Source organism: Tursiops truncatus, chromosome 5 (assembly GCF_011762595.2).
Source record: "Tursiops truncatus isolate mTurTru1 chromosome 5, mTurTru1.mat.Y, whole genome shotgun sequence".
Lineage (NCBI taxonomy): Eukaryota > Metazoa > Chordata > Mammalia > Artiodactyla > Delphinidae > Tursiops > Tursiops truncatus.
The window spans coordinates 131,998,403-132,021,568 of record NC_047038.1 but is presented as its reverse complement, the minus strand read 5'-3'; the positions used below and the strand labels follow the sequence as shown (position 1 = coordinate 132,021,568).

At 40.1% G+C, this 23,166-nt stretch overlaps 1 protein-coding gene across 2 annotated transcripts in view; it reads right to left on the bottom strand.

The window, feature by feature from the left end:
• MARCHF1 (membrane associated ring-CH-type finger 1) overlaps positions 1 to 23,166 on the bottom strand; it is an 853,225-nt gene that overhangs the window by 60,741 nt on the left and 769,318 nt on the right. The window lies entirely within an intron of this gene.

Sequence of the window (23,166 nt, the reverse complement as noted above, 5' to 3'; positions counted from 1 at the left end):
CTCTTAAAGTATGAGTGTACTCATTTTGAGAGAAATAAAAAAAAATACTAAGTCCTACATTTAACATCTTGGAGGGGAAAAAAAAAGCAAGGAAGGGTCATTACATGCCAATTGTCTTTAGATATATGACAGGCTATTGTGTGAATGGGCAGCTGGTCTTATTCTGAACCATAACTGGATCCAGGGAGTACAAGTTAAAGAATATATACATTGATATATACAGAACTTTCCAAAGATGAACTGAGCTTGCCCAGGAGCCTGTGGATTTCCCACCATGGAAGGTACTCAAGCAACAAACATTAAGTTGTGTGATTACATGGCAGGCATAGTGTAAAGGAATTCAAGCAAGGAATTCATGTACTTAAACTACATGACCTAAAATTTCTAGAGTTGCGAGTCTGTTTTCCTTCCTTTCCAACAGACTGATCTCCCTGCTCCACCCCCTGAAATTTCTTTGTCAGCATTTCCCCTCTGCTTATCCTGGGAGTTTTGTACTTAACCCTTTGATTTTTCCATTCTACGCTGACTGCTCCAGGGAGGCCATCCTGGACCACAAGTTCAAGCATTGCTCCTAGACTTGTGATTTTAAAATATTCATCTCCAAAATCAACCGTTGCCCCTCCAACAGCAAGAAACCTCAGCCGGTTCTTACTGGTTCCTGCATCTCACCATCTCCAAAATAGCCTCTCTTCCCAAAGAGGCCATTCCATCAACATCAACATCCTGTGCTATTGCTTGCCTTTGTTTTGAGCCTTTCAGGTACTTCGTACTCTAAATTTAAATGATCAATATGCCAAAAATTTTTCTCCCTTAGTGTTTTGGTTTTTTTAAATTATTTTCCTCTTTTCATCCTCACTGCCATTGCTCTGGTAGTTTTGAATTGTCATCAGATACACAAACTGTCTTAAAGCCTTTGCTCCTTCCAAATCATTCTTTAAACATACAGTTATTCAGATCCTCTTAAAATACTGCCATTCTTCAAGAACCCTATCATCAATCAAATAAAATCCAAATTACTTCACCTGGTTTTCAGCTGACCTTCCATAATTTGGATTTACCTTACCCATCCTGCTGTATTTCCTCTTAATCCCTAACACACAGGCATAGCAGCATGCTACAGAATTTACCAGCTGAGAAGCTATGAGTTTTGCCACAAATAACTTACCACTGTGCCAAGATCTTGATTCCTCTCCATCTAGAGGGCATTTTAAGGGTCTGGGTGTGTTGTCCATTAATCCCAGTTAACTCACAAATGTTATCATGTTCTGCGCATGTCATGATGCAGAAAGTGTTGGGAAACACTGGTGTGCTTTTTAATAGTACAATCACCATTAGAACCCTAGTTCTGCCGGTACAGTTCTGTTACCTCACTTAATCTCTGGTATTTTCAAGTTCCTCACCAATAAAATAGGAAAATAGCAGTGTCTACTTCATAGGATTGTTTATAAGAATTAAGTTAATTAAGTGTCAACTGTTAAATACTGTTTTTTTAAAATTAATGCTCAGATGTTTATTTCCTCAGCCTACTGCGTTCTGTGACTGTGCTTCTGGGAATTTTCTCAAATATGATCCCAAACCCCTGAGACCCTATTTCTTTCTTTTTTTTTTTTTTTTTTTTTTTTTTGTGGTACGCGGGCCTCTCATTGTTGTGGTCTCTCCCATTGCGGACCACAGGCTCCGGATGCGCAGGCTCAGCGGCCATGGCTCACGGGCCCAGCCGCTCTGTGGCATGTGGGATCCTCCCGGACCAGGGCACGAACCCATGTCCCCTGCATCGGCAGGCAGACTCTCAACCACTGCGCCACCAGGGAAGCCCGAGACCCTATTTCTTGATCACACTTCATTTAAATTTAAGCTGCCCTAAGACTCACATCCTTCATGAAATAGACTCTAGATCTTCTTTCCCTACAGCGTTTGAGGTGTCACTGTTCTTAGCACAGATACAGATCCGGTCTTTGCTGTCTGTTGTTTCATCTATGCAAGTTCTGCTATTATGAGCTAAATAAATTCTTGTTTATTAATTTTGAGGGTCAGGATCTTCTTTGTATGGAAAGAATAGCAGGATATTAAGAGTAATTTAAGTGATGAGAGTGTTAAAAAGTCAAGGTGAAGATGGCTGATTCCCAGACCGCAAAAGGATTGGGAATGCTATACTTTAAACTATCGTTTAAGCATGTACAGACCAAAAGAGATAGCCGAGGTTAGTGAGATGATTTATCAATTCTCAGAAGATGTTACCAACTACCAGTGTTTTGTTTATGTTTCGGGAAAACTCACTTATAATGAAAGTGAGAGATGTATGACCCTTACAAGTACCATGCACTCTTTATTTGCATTTGAGGAACTAAACTGAGGTGTACCAGTTTTACACCCTCTCTGAGCATCAGAGGAAGTCAAGCAAACCGATCTGCTGTAGAAAGGAGAAGTAACTCTTATTTAATAAACAGAGAAGAAGATAGGCAGTATTTAATATTAGTCTTAACGGCAGCTGTTTCCAGCAACTCTTATTGATATGGAGCCAGAATATATCTTTAGAATTAAAAGAAAAAGGCCTTGCAAATCAGGTTTCTAAGATTTCCCTACAGAGATGAAGATAAGTATTATGAGCTACCATTCAGCCTGAGATTTAAAATATTCTAAAAACTTCTATTAAAGGTACAATTATGACATAGGAATAAAAATATTTTGTAGAGAGCTGATACAATTTTTATAATCGTAAGATGGGTCATTCTGAATCTACAATCTTTTTCTACAGATGAGTGACAGCTCTTTACACACAAGTGACTTTTTAAAGTGTTTTGTTTTCTCAGAGGAATATTTTCAACTCGAAAAACCTGGTATATACCACAACTTCCTGAGTTTGATTTCATGCCCTAATTTGTCACCACTGACTTGGTCAAAACCTCAGACCATCTGCACAGAGCTGCAGGGAAGGATCAACAACAAAGGCAGAAACATAGCAATGTCCCTGGTTCCTCACTGGGCCCTGGAGCAAATCCAAAGTCACAGCTCATCAGCTGTGTCTTCTTCCCATCGGATACCACACGAGGGAAAACAGTGGAGAACATAGTGATCACTTGTGCCAATGATGGAAGCAGAGGAAGCCAAGGCTTATTTGAGTTCACAGGTACTTGGGTTAGGTGAGCTGCAGTGGCTTGGTAAGATGCTATCTGAATTGCTCCCCCTGCAGCCCTATCACCTCTGGTGACGGCTTGAACCTATTGATCCCAGGAGTTTAAACCCTGATTGGGATCAAAGGTTGTCATAAGAACTCCCCTATTAGTGGCTAGCCTAGTGATTCAATCTCATAGTAGCCTAGGTCCTCTTGGAGGGCTTTCTGAGACGTCTCCGTGGGCGCATGGAGTACGTGAGATTTCTTCCCGTGTATTGGCATGTGTAGCCCCAGGTGTCCCAGCCCCAAGTGTACCCAACAACAGGATAGATCTTCCTCATTAGTCTTAGTATCAGCTCAGATGGTCCAAATCCTCCAGGTCAGGAGAGATCAAACGATGGGTTGTGCCCTATGGGATAACCCCTCCTTTGTTAGCCATCACCTTGCTTTCCCATCCACACTCTGTTGGTGGGTTCAGACAGAGCACGGTCTACTTCTGAGTAGAAAAATGGATTTTCCCCAATGGTGCTTACCTTTCAGATCCTACCTTATAATTTTGGTGACATAGAGATGAGTTAATAGATAATAAACACTGAATAAATATCCTGAGGTAATGATTCTCTCTACACTCTCACACATCACCAACATTCATTTTATGTCAGCTTTGAGACCTTTCTGCGTGTGTTCGTAAGATGGACAAAACTGAACTAGAGACATTTCTAAGCAGGAATTCTTAAAGTTGTTAGGCTCAGGGCTTCCCTGGTGGCACAGTGGTTAAGAATCCTCCTGCCAATGCAGGGGACACGGGTTCGAGCCCTGGTCCGGGAACATCCCACATGCAGCAGAGCAACTGAGCCTGTGTGCCACAACTACTGAGCCTGTGCTATAGAGCCCGTGAGCTGCAAGTACTGAGCCCATGTGCTGCAACTACTGAAGCCCGCATGCCTAGAGCCCGTGCTCCGCAACACAAGACGCCACCAAGATGAGAAGCCCGCACACCGCAATGAAGAACAGTCCCCACTCGGCTGCAACGAAGAGAAAGCCTGCGCGCAGCAACGGAGACCCAACACAGCCAAAAATAAATAAATAAATTTATTAAAAAAAAAAGTTGTTAGGCTGTTTTTATTAGCTGCATGCGTTGAAGGGAAAAGGAAAAACAAAAAGACAGATAACACACACTCATTTGCTTTCTGTGTAGATATAAGCAAAGAAATATATTTGGTCAGATGCAGAATAGGGCTTTTGTACATGCATAATAACAGAGCTATCAGAAAACTTATCATTATAACTTTTTAGTCCTTTTACTTTTCTGCATGTGGCAGAGATTCTTAATTCAAATTGATTTTGTGATACCACTTTTTCTGATTGCTTAGTGTTTGAATCCTCATAACCTCATCCTCAACCATGACTTCTTTCTGTTTTTGTCTATTCATTAATCTTATCTGGTGGAGCACTACTTCAAAGGAAGTCTCAAGTTGCCATGCATAACTGACAAACAAGGTAATTTATTTACAGATAACCAAGAATGCACTGAATGAATTAAAAATATGATTCTGCATATAAATTCTCCTACATAGGCAAGCGAGTGTCTTGGCAAAATACTGATGTCTTATAGTAGCTCCAGCCACCCTGAGTGAACTGATTCACTTTTGATTCATTTATTCACATATTCCTTTATTTGTTTATTTATTCATGTAATCATTCTCTCACCAAATAATCTGTTGCATGTGTGCAAGGTTATACGAGGTGGTGAGATAAATGCAAAGATGAGTAAGTCTCAGTCTCTGTCCTTCAAGGAGCTTATACTTTGACACTTTATACATTGGACACCTGCACAACTAGCTGGAATCCAAGTCACCGTGTGACGTATGCCACATCAAATGCTGTGCAAGGCGGGGAAAGAGAATGTGTAGATTGGGGTGGGGGGAGGGTGGTTACAGCCTAATGGAAGATGTTTATAGGAAGTGGAATTGGGGCCTGGGGAGCATTTTTGGCAGATGGAGATGGAAGTTGGTAGAATATTCCAGACATAGAAGATCCTTTCAGTGAATGCCTAGAAGTAGGAATCACTAGGTAATCTGGTCAAGTATGAGGCTAAGTTTGAAAGGAACATGAAAGTTTGGGTAGGATTGCATTGGGATGTCATGCTGACAAATTAAGATTGTGGAGAGCCTAAAATACATTTCCTTCATCCAGCACCAACATTTACACACACACACACACACACACACACACACACACACGCACACACACACACAGGCATGCACATAAAAAGTTTTAACTATCAATATATTCAGTTGGAGGGGGAACTCAATAAAGAATCGGATTAAGAAAGAAAATTATTAGATTAATCTGCCTGTGTAACCTCAGAGATTAGACAGAAAAAGAAGAGGATATTACAATCATCAAAATCAACAGTAATAAGAACATGCACTAGTGTAATAGTCGTGACAATGAAAAAAGATAACAGGAGATACTGAATAAGTAAAGTTGGTGGGATGTAGACACGAACTTGGGAAGAGGAACAGGGATGAGCCGTGAGAGGAAAGGACTGACTACATTGACTTCAGGGTTTTAATTAAAACTATGATACAGAGAATGGATCAAAAACAAGGTCCTCCTGTACAGCACAGAGAACTATGTTCAGTGTCCTGTGATAAACCATAATGGAAAAGACCATGAAAAAGAATATGCATAACTGAGTCACTGTGCTGTACACCTGAAACTAACACAACACTGTAAATCAACTCCACTCCAATAAAATAAAGAAAAAAGCTTCTCCGGACAGAGGCTCAAGATTAACCGACTTACAGGGCCTCTGAGCATTTGTGTGTCACCACAAGCACCACCTGGAAATGATAATGTTCATAATTTAATTTTTAACTTAGTTACACTGTATGGGGAGGGTCATTTTGAAAAGCAGAAGGAAGTAGTTCCACACATTCTCATAGATGCAATTTTCTTGGATTTGAGATATTTCAATGAATAAACATATTCGAAAGATGTTTTTCCACATAGCAACAGAATTACCTATGACAAATAATTATTTCAAATAACAAGCCTATTTGAAATAGACTTTTTTCCAATTAGCAGTAGAACAGCCAAGAGGTTTCTAAATATTAAGCCCAGAATTTTACCTTCTCTCTTCTCCGTGCATTAAAGAAAAAGACACATTCTGCACTGATATCAAGAAACTGGAGGAGAATATTACTGTTGCTCATATTATAGGTCAGCTATAAATCATCAGAAACCAAAACAAACTGGGAATTCATCATGAGAGTCATCTCCTCTTTATTTTATTTATCTTGCATTATGTATGGTGCAACACCATGCTTGAGGTTTTCATTTTGCACTTTTCACTTCTGTAGTTTGTGCATGAAAAAGAAATGTTCTACTTTACCTTTCATTAAACCCCATGTTGAAGTTATACATTTAAAATTTTTTAATAGTTTCTATCTTCACATAAAGACAGCTGCTTCAAAGACATAACAATAAGGCAGAGATAGCAGGAAAGAGATATGTTACTGCTTTTTATTTTCAAGTTATATTTTAATTTTCAAATAGCATCTTAAGGTGTATGTTCTCTAAGGAAGTACATAGTGAATATAAACTGCTAGTAGCTTCAGTTTGATTTCATACAAATAGTATTTTACTTGAGTCTAACTAAAACAGCTTTAACTATTATAGAAGATTACATATCTACTGTATATATACCCACATATACACGTTATAAACGTAAATGTATATGTTTCAGTCCATAAGGAATATTCACATTATATCAATGAACCACACTGATGCAGGGTTTGCTGATCTCCACGCTCGATCCCTTAATGGCATCTGACAAAAAGTAAGGGAATTAAACAGCTGCAAAGGGAACAAAAGGCGTCTGCCTTATCGCTGCAACATATCATCGTGATAACCACAGGAAAATTAATCTGCAGCTAACTAACCACTGGCAAAGGTATGAAGAAGCTACATAAGCTAAACTCATTTGTGAGCCTTGTTTCTGCACAGAGTAGAATTTGGGCTAAGATATCTCCCAAGGGATGCTGAAGGCTGTGGCTTCATAGGTGGGAATTTGGGACGAATGCTCTTTTAGCTGAGTGGCCTCAACCTGTGGTTACACTTTGTCACGTTGGTTCACTGTGGGGAAGGTGAGTAGGGGTGGTGAGGAAGAAGAAACATAGTCTCTTTTTATCCTATTCTTCAAAGGCTCTTCCTAAGCGAATCTAAGATGATTTTACCTCAGCCTTTTCTCTTCTTCACAAATGATATATTGTATAGACCATGCAAAATGATCAAAAATATATAAGCCATGAATTTTACGATACCTCACTGTATTTCTTATAAAACCAACAGGCTCTTGCAATGGCACATTTTAAGACTAAAATAAAATGTAAATGGAACACAACAAAGTAAAACCAAGCATGGTATCATTTTAAAAATCATCCTTGCAACAATGTGCAAGTTATTACATACCATCATGGGAAAGTGAAGTGGTTACACAAGAGAGGATTGATCTTGAGCTATTTCTCAAGAAAAAGTGCAGGCTGCCAGTGGACACGGACATTTGCTCCTTTGACATTCTTTTTCCCACAAATTCTGAGTATCTAGGGAGCTCTGGAGCTGGAGAAGCCTCCTTTTAAGTGCTCATCTTAAGGTAGCTCTCTAGTTTCTTGACAGGGCCCTAACTCTGTCTTCTGCCAAGCCTTGATTGTCAAAGAAAGTGGCACACGTTGCTTACATGCAGGTAGCCAAGGATGCCATCCACTATGTTGAAATGTTCTCATTATAAGGAAAGAAGTTTTGCTCATTCTTTACTAGCAAAAGCTGGGTTGCATCTGAACGCTCGATTTGCTTTTCTGTGAATCCTGTTTCTTTCTTTGCTTTGACCACTGTGCCTCTGAAAATTAAACTTGTAGTAAATCTCCATATATGCGTTTTTGTGGATTTAGTAGTTTTCTACCCTTCTTTTCATGTGTCCTGATTTTCTCAATTTCCTATTTTATCTGTTTTGAGTGTGTGCGTGTACACACACACACACACACATATACACATGCATACCTATATACACACACACATATATATACGTGAAAAAGGGGTCAAATAATTTAAAAAGGACATAGAAAATTTTCAAATACAAACATGTATCATCATCTCCTTTACCTGCTTTGTGTTTTGCTGTCTCTTATGCATGACTTGCACTGGGATCCTTTTCCGTACCCTCCCCAGCACACTATGCTCAGCCCATGGGGGCATGAACACACTCTATTACAACTGTCTGTTTTCTCCTCTGCAGCCTCTGCTCCAGCGGTTCCCAAACTTAAGCCTGCATCAGACTCACACAGAGGGCCGGGGCCAGTTAAACTAGGGGCTGGGCCCCCCTCCCAGAGCTTCTGATTCAGTATGTCTAAGTTGGGTCCCAATGGTTTGCATGTCGAACAAATTCCCACTTGATTCTGATGCTATGGGTGCAGGGACTATCTTTGGGAACCATGGATTTAGCTGGGTTTCATTTCCTATCCTGTCATTTTTAAGTGAATTGCAACTAGATGAGAAATTTGAGGTTTCATCAAAGATGAAAACTGTAAAAGACAATTGTATTTTTTATTTCCTCCAATCAAGTTGTCACGTTTGGGAACCCCTGTCCCAAACGGTTTCAGGAGCCAAGAGGAAATCATTTGTACCCGTCGTTCACCCCAGGGTCCATTCTACTGAGTCCAGATCACAGACGTACCACCAAGTGGGCTGCTACCCGAACTGTGATTCTTATGACACATGTGTCTTCTGGGGGTCAATTTGTTCACCCAAGATTGAGCTGGAAATCAGTGATTCTCAGCCCTCACTGTGCATGAGAATCATCTAGGATGCTTTTATAGATGTGCCTGTGCTGAGACATCGCTTCCAGAGGGATCTGGATGAAGCCCTGGCAGCAACATTTTTTTTTTTTTAATTTCCCAGGTGAATCTAATGTGCAGGCCAGACTGAGAGCCACTGGGTGAGGTGAGCTCTCTAGGTCTTTCCAGCTCTACCTGGTAGGATTTTGAGGCTTTCAAGTGCTGAATGGAACCACGACTTCTCAACCATGGGACATTTTGACAGTGTATATGACTTCTATTCCATTCTAGTTATTATTTTTTCTTTCTTTCCTCCTCCTTAATTTTTTCCCTTGGTACTGGCTGAGAGTGTGGCAAAACACCTTAGTTAACACCCTCGGAGAGCTGTGAGCTAGCCTGAACCCCAAAATCCCTAAAATAAAGACACCAGAATTTGTTAAGGTGAGGCTCAGAGGGCCAAACAAGAACAAAGTGGTGCAACTTCGGCAGAAAAGAGGGAGGTTTTGATTATTATTTATTAGATAACCATGAAGGAAAGAGGAAAGGTTTTAGTCTAATGTCTAAAGTAAAGGCCATCTCCAAGAAGCTACCCAAACCCAGGACTCCGGGATTATGGCATCTTCAGTCTGCAAAAACATGCAAGCGAGTGGAGGGGAACCAAGAGTCCTCTGGAACAGAGGCGGGAGGAAGGTCATGGTGCTGAGTTTGAGACGCTCAGAGGCCTATGAACGGAAGGCAACTCCCTGGGGCTGCTCCAGAGCCATTTTAATTTCTGAACTGAATTAAACGCTGTATTTAAATTTACCTATGTCTGAGGATGGGTGCAGAAGATGTGAAATGAATGTATAACTACTCTGCAACAGTTACAAGGAAGACGAGAACTCAGATATGGTGATTAAGAATGGAGGGGGAAAAAAGAAAAGAATGGAGGAAATGCTCAAGCTATAAATACATTCTCAGAGACATATCATGATTTGGTAGCAACAAGCACTGTACCCAATATTCATCAGCATATGTACACAGTGTGCATTTCCTGTTTGCATAAATATATGAATATATAGGTTTAAAAAGGAACTTATGTGACAGAAAGAAGAAAGAGGAGGAGACCTTCAAGATGGCGGAGGAGTAAGACGCGGAGATAACCTTCCTCCCCACAAATACATCAGAAATACATCTACACGTGGAACAACTCCTACAGAACACCTACTGAACGCTGGCAGAAGACCTCAGACCTCCCCAAAGGCAAGAAAGTCCCCACGTACCTGGAAGGGATTAAGAGCGCTGCTTAAAGGAGCTCCAGAGATGGGCGCGAGCCGCAGCTAAAAGCGCGGACCCCAGAGACGGGCTTGAGACGCTGCTGCTGCCGCCACCAAGAAGCCTGTATGCGAGCACAGGTCACTATCCACACCCCCCTTCCGGGGAGCCTGTGCAGCCCACCACTGCCAGGGTCCCGGGATCCAGGAACAACTTCCCCGGGAGAACGCACGGCAGGCCTCACGCTGCTGCAACGTCACGCCGGCCAGCGCCTCACGCTGGTGCAACGTCACGCCGCCTCTGCCGACGCAGGCCCGCCCCGCACTCCGCGCCCCTCCCTCCCCCGCGGCCTGAGTGAGCCAGAGCCCCCGAATCGGTGGCTCCTTTAACCCCGTCCTGTCTGAGCGAAGAACAGACGCCCTCAGGCGACCTACACGCAGAGGCGGGGCCCAATCCAAAGCTGAGCCCCGGGAGCTGTGAGAACAAAGAAGAGAAAGGGAAATCTCTCCCAGCAGCTTCAGAGCAGCGGATTAAATCTCCACAATCAACTTGATGTACCTGCATCTGTGGAATACCTAAACAGACAACGAATCATCCCATATTGAGGAGGTGGACTTTGGGAGCAACTGTAGACTTGGGGTTTGGTTTCTGCATCTAATATGTTTCTGGCTTTATGTTTATCTTTAGTATTTAGAGTTTAATATCATTGGTACATTTGGTTATTAATTTCGTGGCTCTCTTCCTTTATTTTATATATATATTTATTTTTTCCTTTTGCTTTTTTTGTGAGTGTGTATGCTTCTTTGTGTGATTTTGTCTGTATAGCTTTGCTTTTACCATTTGTCCTAGGGTTCTGTCTGTCTGGTTTTTTTTTTTTTTGTATACTTTATAGTGCTTGTTATCATTGGTGGACTTGTTTTTTTGGTTTCGTTGCTCTCTTCTTTCCTTTCTTTTTTAAATTACTTTTTAATTATTTTTAATAATCTTGTCTTTTTATTTTAATAACTTTATTTTCTCTCTTCCTTCCTTCCTTCCTCCCTCCCTCCCACCCTCCCTCCTCTCTCTCTCTCTCTTTCTCCCTTTTCTTCTAAGCCATGTGGTGGACAGAGTCTTTGTGCTTCAGCCAGGTGTCAGGCCTGTGCCTCTGATGGGGGAGAGCTGAGTTCAGGACATTGATCCACCACAGTCCTCCAAGCTCCATGTAATATCAAACAGCAAAAGCTCTCCCAGAGATCTCTATCTCAACGCTAAGATCCAGTTCCACTCAATGACCAGCAAGCTGCAGTGCTGGACACCCCATGCCAAACAACTAGCAAGACAGGAACACAGCCCCACCCATTAGCAGAGAGGCTGCCTAAAATCATAATAAGGTCACAGGCAACCAAAAACACACCACCGGAGGCAGTTCTGCCCACCAGAAAGTCAAGATCCAACCTTATCCACCAGAACACAGGCACCAGTCCCCTCCACCAGGAAGCCTACACAACCCACTGAACCAACCTTAGCCACTGGGGGCAGACACCAAAACAACGGGAACTACGAACATGCAGCCTGCAAATAGGAGACCCCAAACACAGTAAGTTAAGCAAATGAGAAGACAGAGACACACAGCAGATGAAAGAGCAAGGCAAAAACCCACCAGACCTAACAAATGAAGAGGAGATAGGCAGTCTACCTGAAAAAGAATTCAGAGTAATGATAGTAAAGATGATCCAAAATCTTGGAAATAGAATGGAGGAAATACAAGAAACATTTCACAAGGGCCTAGAAAAATTAAAGAGCAATCAAACAATGATGAACAACACAATAAATGAAATCTAAAATTCTCTAGAAGGAATCAATAGCAGAATAACTGAGGCAGAAGAATGGATAAGTGATCTGGAAGATAAAATAGGGGAAATAAGTACCACAGGGCAGAAAAAAGAATGAAAAGAATTGAGGACAGTCTCAGAGACCTCTGGGACAACATTAAATGCACCAACATTCGACTTACAGGGGTCCCAGAAGAAGAAAAGAAAAGGACTGAGAAAATATTTGAAGAGATTATATAGTTGAAAATTTCCCTAATATGGGAAGGAAATAGTCAATCAAGTCCAGGAAGCACACAGAGTCCCATACAGGATAAATCCAAGGAGAAACATGCCAAGACACATATTAATCAAACTGTCAAAAATTAAATACAAAGAAAAAATATTGAAAACAGCAAGAGAAAAACAACACACAAGGGAATCCCCATAAGGTTAACGGCTGATCTTTCAGCAGAAACTCTGCAAGCCAGAAGGGAGTGGCAGGACATATTTAAACTGATGAAAGGGAAAAACCTACAACCAAGATTACTCTACCCAGCAAGGATCTCATTCAGATTCAATGGAGAAATTAAAACCTTTACAGACAAGCAAAAGCTAACAGAATTCACACCAGCGAACCAGCTTTACAACAGATGCTAAAGGAATTTCTCTAGGCAGGAAACACAAGAGAAGGAAAAGACCTACCAAAACAAACCCAAAACAATTAAGAAAATGGTAATAGGAACATACATATCGATAATTACCTTGAATGTAAATGGATTAAATGCTCCAACCAAAAGACAGACTGGCTGAATGGATACAAAACCAAGACCTGTATATATGCTGTCTATAAGAGACCCACTTCAGACCTAGGGACACATACAGACTGAAAGTGAGGGGATGGAAAAAGATATTACATGCAAATGGAAATCAAAAGAAAGCCTGAGTAGCAATTCTCATATCAGACAACATAGCCTTAAAATAAAGAATATTACAAGAGACAAAGAAGGACACTACACAATGATCAAGGGATAAATCCAAGAAGAAGATATAATTGTAAATATTTATGCACCCAACATAGGAGCACCTCAATACATAGGCAAATGCTAACAGCCATAAAAGGGGAAATCGAAAGTAACACAATCATAGTAGGGGAATTTAACTCCCCACTTTCACCAATGGACAGATCATGCAAAATGAAAATAAATAAGGAAATACAAGCTGTAAATGATACATTAAACAAGATGGACTTCTCTGATATTTGCAGGACAATGCATCCAGAAATAACAGAATACACTTTCTTCTCAAGTGCTTATGGAACATTCTCCAGGATAGATCATATCTTAGGTCACAAATCAAGCACTGTAAATTTAAGAAAATTGAAATCGTATCAAGTATCTTTCCAACAACAACGCTATGAGACTAGATATCAATTACAGGTTAAAAACTGTAAAAAATACAACTACATGGAGGTTAAACAACACACTAATAAAAACCAAGAGATCACTGAAGAAATCAAAGAGGAAATAAAAAATACCTAGAAACAAATGACAATGAAAACATGACAACCCAAAACCTATGGCATTCAGCAAAAGCAGTGCTAGGAGGGAAGTTTATAGCAATACAGTCCTACCTCAAGAAACAAGAAAAATCTCACACAAACAACCTAACCTTACAGCTAAAGCAATTAGAAAGAAGAACAAAAAACCCCCGAAAGTTAGCAGAAGGAAAGAAATCATAAAGATCACATCAGAAATAAATGAAAAAGAAATGAAAGAAACAATAGCAAAGACCAATAAAACTAAAAGCTGGTTCTCTGAGAAGATAAACAAAATTGATAAACCATTAGCCAGACTCATCAAGAAAAAAAAGGGAGAAGACTCAAATCAACAGAATGAGAAATGAAAATGGAGAAGTAACAACTGACACTGCAGAAACACAAAGGATCATGAGAGATTACTACCAGTAACTCTAATGCCAATAAAATGGACAACGTGGAAGAAATGGACAAATTCTTAGAAAAGCACAACCTTCTGAGACTGAATCAGGAAGAAATAGAAAATATAAACAGACCAATCACAAACACTGAAATTGAGACTGTGGTTAAAGTCTTCCAACAAACAAAAGCCCAGGACCAGATGGCTTCACAGGCGAATTCTATCAAACATTTAGAGAAGAGCTAACACCTATCTTTCTTAAACTCTTTCAAAATATAGCAGAGGGAGGAACACTCCCAAACTCATTCTACGAGGCCACCATCACCCTGAAACCAAAAGCAGGCAAAGACGTCACAAAGAAAGAAAACTACTGACCAATATCACTGATGAACAGAGAGGCAAAAATCCTCAACAAAATACTAGCAAACAGAATCCAGCAGCACATTAAAAGGATCATACAGTGTGATCAAGATTCTTCAGTATATGCAAATCAAACAATGTGCTACACCATATTAACAAACTGAAGGAGAAAAACCACATGATCATCTCAATAGATGCAGAAAAAAAAAAAACTTTTGACAAAATTCAACACCCATTTATGATATAAACCCTCCAGAAAGTAGGCATAGAGGGAACTTGTCTCAACATAATAAAGGCCATACATGACAAACCCACAGCCAACATCGTTCTCAATGGTGAAAAACTGAAACCATTTCCTCTAAGATCAGGAACAAGACAAGGTTGCCCACTCTCACCACTCTTATTCAACATAGTTTTGGAAGTTTTAGCCGCAGCAGTCAGAGAAGAAAAAGAAACAAAAGGAATCCAAATTGGAAAAAAAGAAGTAAAGTTGTCATTGTTTGCAGATGACATGATACTAGACATACAGAATCTTAAAGATGCTACCAGAAAACTACTAGAGCTAATCAATGAATTTGGTAAAGCAGCAGGATACAAAATAAATGCACAGAAATCTCTGGCATTCCTATACACTAATGATGAAAAATCTGAAAGAGAAATTAAGGAAACACTCCCATTTACCATTGCAACCAAAGGAATAAAATGCCTAGGAATAAACCTACCTAAGGAGACAAAAGACCTATATGCAGAAAACTATAAGACACTGATGAAAGAAATTAAAGATGATTCAAACAGATGGAGAGATATACCATGTTCTTGGATTGGAAGAATCAACACTGTGAAAATGACCCTACTACCCAAAGCAATCTACAGATTCAATGCAATCCCTATGAAACCACCAACGGCATTTTTCACAGAACTAGAACAAAAAAATTCACAATTTGGATGGAAACACAAAAGACCCTGAATAGCCAAAGCAAACTTGAGAAAGAAAAACAGAGCTGGAAGAATTAGCCTGTCTTCAGACTACACTACAAAGCTACAGTAATGAAGACAGTATGGTACTGGCACAAAAACAGAAATATAGATCAATGGAACAGGATAGAAAGCCCAGAGATAAACCCACACACATGTGGTCACCTTACTTTTGATACAGGAGACAAGAATATACAATGGAGAAAAGACAGCCTCTTCAATAAGTGGTGCTGGGAAAACTGGACAGCTACATGTACGAGAATGAAATAAGATCACTTCCTAACACCATACACAAAACTAAACTTCAAATGGATTAAAGACCTAAATGTAAGGGCAGACACTATAAAACTCTTAGAGGAAAACATAGGCAGAACACTCTATGACATAAATCACAGCAAGATCTTTTTTTGACCCACCTCCTAGAGAACTGGAAATAAAAACAAAAATAAACAAATGGGGCCTAATGAAACTTCAAAGTTTTGCATAGCAAAGGAAAACATAAACAAGACAAAAGGACAACCCTCAGAATAGGAGAAAATATTTGCAAATGAAAAAACTGAAAAAGGATTAATCTCTCAAATTTACAAGCAGCCCATGCAGCTCAATATCAAAAAAACAACCCATCCAAAAATGGGCAGAAGACCTAAATAGACATTTCTCCAAAGAAGCTATACAGATTGCCAAAAAACACATGAAAGAATGTGCAACATCACTAATCATTAGAGAAATGCAAATCAAAACTACAATGAGGTATCACCTCACACTGGTCAGAATGGCCATCATCAAAAAATCTACAAACAATAAATGTTGGAGAGGATGTAGAGAAAAGGGAACCCTCTTGCACTGTTGGTGGGAATGTAAATTGATACAGCCACTATGGAGAACAGTATGGAGGTTCCTTAAAAAACTAAAAATAGAACTACCATACGACCCAGCAATCCCAGTACTGGGCACATATCCTGAGAAAACCATAATTCAAAAAGAGTCACACCCCCCCCTGCAGCAGCCCCTCCAACCCTCATTCTTTAAGCTGAAATCCTACCACTGGGGTAGAGGTCTGGGAATAGGCATCTCAGAACACCTGTGCCACCCAGAGTCCATGGTGGGGCAGAGGTCAGCGTGCTCGTGAAGGACGGGGCTCAATGCCTCCAGCACAATGCTGCCACCGCCACCGTCCAGTCCTGGCCATGTGACAGCCCACAGCTGACTGGGCAGCAGGCCTGGGTTGGCTGGCTCAACTCCAGCCAAGGCTGCCTGCATACATTTCTCTGGACATCCTACAGCTAATTTTGTTACAACTGCACAGTGGCTGCTGCCATTTTGTATTAAACATTTCGTGAAGCAAAAGAAAGAAAAAATAGAGTCACATACCACAATGTTCACTGCAGCTCTATTTACAATAGCCAGGACATGGAAGCAAGCTAAGTGTCCATCGACAGATGAATGGATAAAGAAGAAATGGCGCATATATGCAATGGAATATTACTCAGCCATAAAAAGAAACGAAATTGGGTTATTTGTAGTGAGGTAGATGGACCTAGAGACTGTCATACAGAGTGAAGTAAGTCAGAAAGATAAAAACAAACACCATATGCTAACACGTATATATGGAATCTAAAAAAAAAAAAAAAGGTTCTAATGCACCCAAGGGCAGGACAGGAATAAAGACACAGACGTAGAGAATGACTTGAGGACACGGGGAGGGGAGGGTAAGCTGGGATGAAGTGAGAGAATAGCATTGACATATATACACTAGCAAATGTAAAACAGATAGCTAGTGGGAAGCAGCCACATAGCTGCTTCACACAGGGAGATCAACTCGGTGGTTTGTGACCACCTAGAGGGGTGGGACAGGGAGGGTGGGAGGGAGGTACAAGAGGGAGGGGATATGGGGATATATGTACACATATACCTGATTCACTTTGTTATACAGCAGAAACTAACACACCATTTTAAAGCAATTATACTCTAATGAAGATGTCTAAAAAAAAAAGGAGAGAGGGTGTTTTTCTTTTTCGCATATTGCCAAACAGATATAAGTTCATTAGAGAAGGGTTATAGTTCAAAATAACTGTAATCCTGAACACATATTGCTCTTAAATTAGAAGTAGATAAACTTGATCTAATCGCTATTCCTTCTCACTCAGTATTTTGCACTTTGCTGTGACTGGGCATTTAACAATCTTGGAAATTACCAAAGAAAAGATAAATGTAGCACAGTATAAAGAGCTTTGTAATATGTAGACATTGACTTTTACCTCTGAAGGAGATTTGTACTTCTATGTACCTTTGCCTGAAGCTTTCTGAGGTTGGAAAATTCCTGCGTGATTCAAATCTACTTTAAGACGTTTTTATAAGCGAAAAAATTCTGGTTTTTTTCCTTTCTAAATGTACTACTTGTTACATCATTTGTCTACAGAATACATATTCTTTCCAAAAATCAGAGTTACTTGGTTAGCCAAATTAGAAGGTAATGAATCAACCCACTTGGTTTTGGTCATGTAAGATAATTTAACAGTCAAGACAATCAGTATTATTGATGACACTGTCATTTCATTCCTGGAAAGATTATCTCCCAATTCAGAACAATTAGAAAAAAGCCTGCATGTCTTTCAAAGATAGAAAAAAAAAAAAGATATAAATTGCCACTTCTGCTAGCCTTTCAAGTTTTTTCTTATATGTTTCATGTGTGTGTGTGTATATATATATCTCAGTGCCTTCATTTATTGTTTTTGTTCATTCAATATACAAATTACTGAGCTAAATGCTGAAATTCTATGTGAAATCACACCAAACATTTATAACATTAAAATGTGGTGTCATCAATGTTTATCTTTTTGAGAACCTTTACTCTGTGAAATAAAGTAGCATCGTGTATATCTGAATTTTTGCCGAGGACTGCAATGAATTCAATTATTCACTTGGAGGAAAGAAATTAGTTTTAAACATTGTATTAGACTAGCAATGCACCTATTTGCAACACACATCCATTTTTCTCATTTTTGATCACATAAATGAAGAGAGGGCCACTTCACCTTTTGCAGCCTGCCTGCTCTAAGTAGCGAGAAAGCAAGAATTGAAAGTGAGACCTTGTGACTCTGTGTCGAGTCACCCCGAGTAACTCATCTCTGGAGGGTCACCAGCAATGTTCATGCCTGTATTTCCTACCAACTCAGCCGTTATTAAAATGAACAGGAGAAAGGTTGTTATTAATTCCTACAAGACTCAGCAAAACAAAGGCAAAGGCATAAGGAAGACAATAAATTCGTGAACTTCCTTAAGAGTCTGTTACCTCTTGGAAATGAATGCTTCTCTTTAGGTCACTTTGGATAAACTTTCTCACCTGAATGTTGAAGACGGTGAACAGCTTATCTTTTACTCATGGAATGGATGTTGACAAAGAATGTCAGTTTCATTTTTTTTACAGAAAAACTAATAGAAGTAATAGAATATGTAACAAAATTTAAAAAAATCTACTACTGAGTGAATATAAATCTAGGACTAACAAATAGAAAATAGAAGGACACAGGCTATTAACTATTACAAAGAATTGCTTTCACAATTAGAGGCTCTGGAAGGAAAGAGGCTCCCAGGAAATGATATGTCCAAGGAAGAGATAATGTAACCAAGCAGGACCCTACGAGCGTTTCTGGGGATGGACCCCTCTACCATATCCTCTGCTGTAGCTCCTCTCGGAAATACTTGCATAACAGTATCTGATGCACATTTCCTGAGTTGTTTTACAGATGCTAAAATCACCACCAAATGGAAGAAATTAATTACTTGACAACCATGAGCACGTAGCCCCCAGACCTACTGGCACTAAAGATCGATAATGTTAACCCCCGTGACACCATCCAGTTACCTCACCGCCAACCAATCAGAGAATTGCGCATGAGCTGATCACATACCCTGTGACCCACTCCCTCGCCTTGACTTTAAAGATGCTTTGCTGAAACACACTGAGGAGTTCGGATTTTGAGCACTGGCTGCCCCGGACTCCTTGCTTGGCGTCTGCAATAAACGCTGCACTTTCCTTCATCACAACCCGGTGTCAGTAGATTGGCTTTACTGCGTGCAGGAGAGCAGACCCAAGTTTGGTTTGGTAACAATAGATAATAAGAGTGCTGATATTCAAGGATTCTCAAAGAGCAAACTGGAAAGCGACCTGGATGGTCCATGAATCTATGAACCCAGTCTTCCCAATGACCATCATAATTGCCTAAAAGGGGAAGGTAAAGAGAAGTATGCTTTTTCCTCTAAATACATATTTAGAGAGAAAAACTACTCAGTGAAATGTTATTTTGCTCTAAAAATCTTAATTTGTAAAGCATATTTGTCTTAGTTTTTATATTTCAAAATGTAAATTCAAAATGTAAATGTGAAGTGTGTCCCTGGGGACACATAGGGATAAATACATGAAACTGTGCTAAGTGTGAAACCTGGCTATTTCATGATGTCACTCCTTTAGGTCCCTGTTCAATTGCCCTCCTTTGGTCATATCTGCATTTAAACGACGAGCTGCAGAGGGAAATTGCACTTCCTGCAGCTGTGGCCCCATAAACTCAGTTATGAGTCTCAGCAGCACTTTCAATGTGCTTTTCTCTCTTGTTATTCTTAGCACTGCCAGACTTAGAAAAAATATACAGGATGCCCAGTAAAATTTGAATTTCAGATAAACAACGAATACTTTTTACTGTATGAGTGTGCCCCAGTGACAAACTATTTGTTGTTTATCTGAAATTCAAATTTCCCTAGATGTTTGATCCTGCCAAACTCCCTCATTCCACAAGGCCATAAAAAGAAAATTTTATAATCTGTAGATCTGCATTTGTTCACATCTACCGTTTCCTTGTTCTCTTCTACTGGAAAGAAAGACACACCTATTTTCCTCACCACAGTGATCCTTCTATTTTGGGCTCTGGGTCCCATCCTTTTCTACCTTCCCTGTGGGACCTCAATAAATAAGCAATCCCCCCAGTTTCCTACATCTTCAACGTCTTTGAGCCCAAGGGTTCTCTAAATAAAAAGCACAAACAGGCCCCCCAATTCCTCTCTCCCTCCACCTGGTCTACTCTCTCTTTCCTTCACACAGTCCAGGGTTTCCACCTGCTCCTTTTCCTTTCCCAGGGCCATTAAATGTTGCTGTTCCATGGGGCTCCCCGTGCCCTTATCCTCTCAGTTTGCAGTTTTCTCTGGGAGATCTTGCCAATCACCACCTATCGGCTCAAGACCCCCTAGTCTTCATCTAAAGTTGCAATGCCACTTCTGACCTCTAGACCTATATATGTCTCTTTGATATCTCTCTTTGGATGTTTGTTTTGTGCCTCAAACTATCATGTCTAAAACTGAACTCCTCTCCTTTTCTGCTTCTCAGTGTGTTCTCTCCACAGTAAATGGTACTAGAATCTACCCAGTTTTCTAAATCAGAAACTTGAGATCAGATCTATAGGTACTTAATCATCAAGTCCTGTTTGATTTACTTTCAAAATACTTTAAAAAATCCACCTACTTCTTTTTATTCTCATGGCCACCATCACCTCTTTCCTGAGACACCGCGCTGGCTTTCTAACCGGGTTCATTCAGCTTCCGTCTTGCCCTTCCTATCTGTTTTCCAAAAGTAGCTTGAGTGTTCTTCCAAAACACAAAAGTGACAAGTGTTGTTCTTTTACTTAAAAGTCTACGGAAACTTCCCCTTGTCATTGGAACACTGTCCAAACGCCTAACTGTGGCTGATAAAGACCCCGTGGATGGCTCCCACCCCCTCCTCCTGCTTCCCTGAGGGGCTACAGGGAATCACTCATCTCTGCGTGCTCACTTGTATCTCTTCTCTTTGCTTCTCCTTTGAATTGTTCCTTAATTATTAGTTTCACAGGGAAACCTGCTTTGTTCTACTAGATCAGTATGTTCCTTTAGCTTTGTTTATTCATGTTTTTTTTTTTTTACATTTGCCTATTTGATTATTTGTTTTACCACCTGGAATATAAGTTCATTAGGGATGAGACCATTACTGCATTTTCCACTGTATTTCCAGCTTCTAGCACCTAGCTGTGATACAGAGTAAATTCCCAAGAAATAGTTGCTCAATGTGTGAATAAATAAGTGGGCACACAGATATGATGACAGGGATAAGAAAAAGGTCCATTTTAAGCACAATTTTCTTAGGGGCTCAGGCCTATGATTCAAAAATAATCTAAATCAATTTTCTAAACCTCAGTGCTTTGTCAAAACGCATGATTCTGTTGCTTTTGAAAGGCAGTCTTCTGCTATGAACACTTGGGAGTTTTAGAAATTTTGTCTCTACTTTCCCATACCCAGATCAAAATTATTGCAACAATTAAACAACTCAACATATAGACTATTTTTTATCATTTTCTCATCCAATTTGCCTCAAAATTTTTTCTTAATGAAGGTGAAGGCTAGAGAAAAATAACATAAAGTATACCTTCAAGTTCACCATCCAACCCAAGATAGATCTAAAATATTACCAGGAATTATTATTTACTTTTGGGCTCTTCCTGTTTTAATGAAACCATTGAAAGAATTTAATATTCCCTCTGTCACCCAATTCCCATTATAGTACCCATGTTTTTTGCAAGTCTCCTCTCTTAGGTTTCACTGATTACAAAGCCATTCCAAAAGTTCCGTGTGAGCCACTGCTAAATTCCCAAGTTATTCTGAGTACTGCGTAGGGCACAGAATAAGTGTGAAACATGAGTCCTACCTTCAAGGAGCTTGTTGTGTAGAGAAAAGGGAACCAACACACTTGAAACCACTAAAAAAATGACTGAATACTAAAGACGTGATGTTGAGAATAAAGGTTATGGGAATTGCAGGAAGGAAAATGTCACCATGGACCAGAATACTTTGGAAAAGCTTCATGGACGAGGATAAACATGAGAAAGCATATCTAAATATGGGCGTTTGGAGAGGAAGAGAAAGACATTTAGGAAGGAAAGAACTGCATTTGATGGTGGTTGAACACTACTACCTTTTTTTTTTTTAACTGAAGTATAGTTGATTTACAATGTTGTGTTAATTTCTGCTGTACAGCAAAGTAATTCAGTCATACATACACATATATATATTCTTTTTTATATTCTTTTCCATTATGGTTTATCCCAGAGCATTGAATATAGTTCACTGTGCTGTATAGTAGGACCTTGTACTGCATTTTTTTTGTTTTTTCCTGCTCATAATTCTTTCCCCACTTCTTCCGGTATAGTGCTGTTCTTTTTGGTGTTCACGTGTTCTTTCCCCAATTCGTAAGGTTCTGAAGGGGTTGCCCATAGCCATATTTTAAATCCAACCTTCCCACCCAAGGACTGGGTCCAAGCATAACGACCCATGCCCTGGTGACAGCGATTAGCCCATGGATGTGACCTAAGGCAGGCAAATTCTATTCCTTCTCTGGGATTTCATGTAACTGCTTGAAGAGAACATTTCCCTTTTCTGTTAAGCCACTGCTGGTAAAATGTAAGCCTGCCACTGTCTCTGTCCACAATGTTTCTTCCCTCTGCTGTATAGAGGAAGCTTGTCTGCAGTCAGAGAAAATAAGAACCACACAGAGAAGGAGAGTGAGGGAACCACATTGCTTGACTCTCTGGAGGCCCTGAGGGCACCTGTGTACCCAGATTTTCTATTTCTGTGGCTAAGACATCAAGCTCATTTGAACTGGTTTCAGCCAATCTTAACCTGAGAGATGAGTCCTGACCAAAACGGGGGGTAAACGGTGGATGTGGAGAGAGAACAAACGTGTAGAGTCATAAAGGGATGGTGGTAACGGGTAAGAAGACCCAGATCAAAGCAGTATCTGGAGGAAGTGGCAGAACTTGGTTGGGACCAGATATACCCAATGAGAAGAAAACATTGTCAAAACTGGAATTCAGGGGATCTGTGAACTC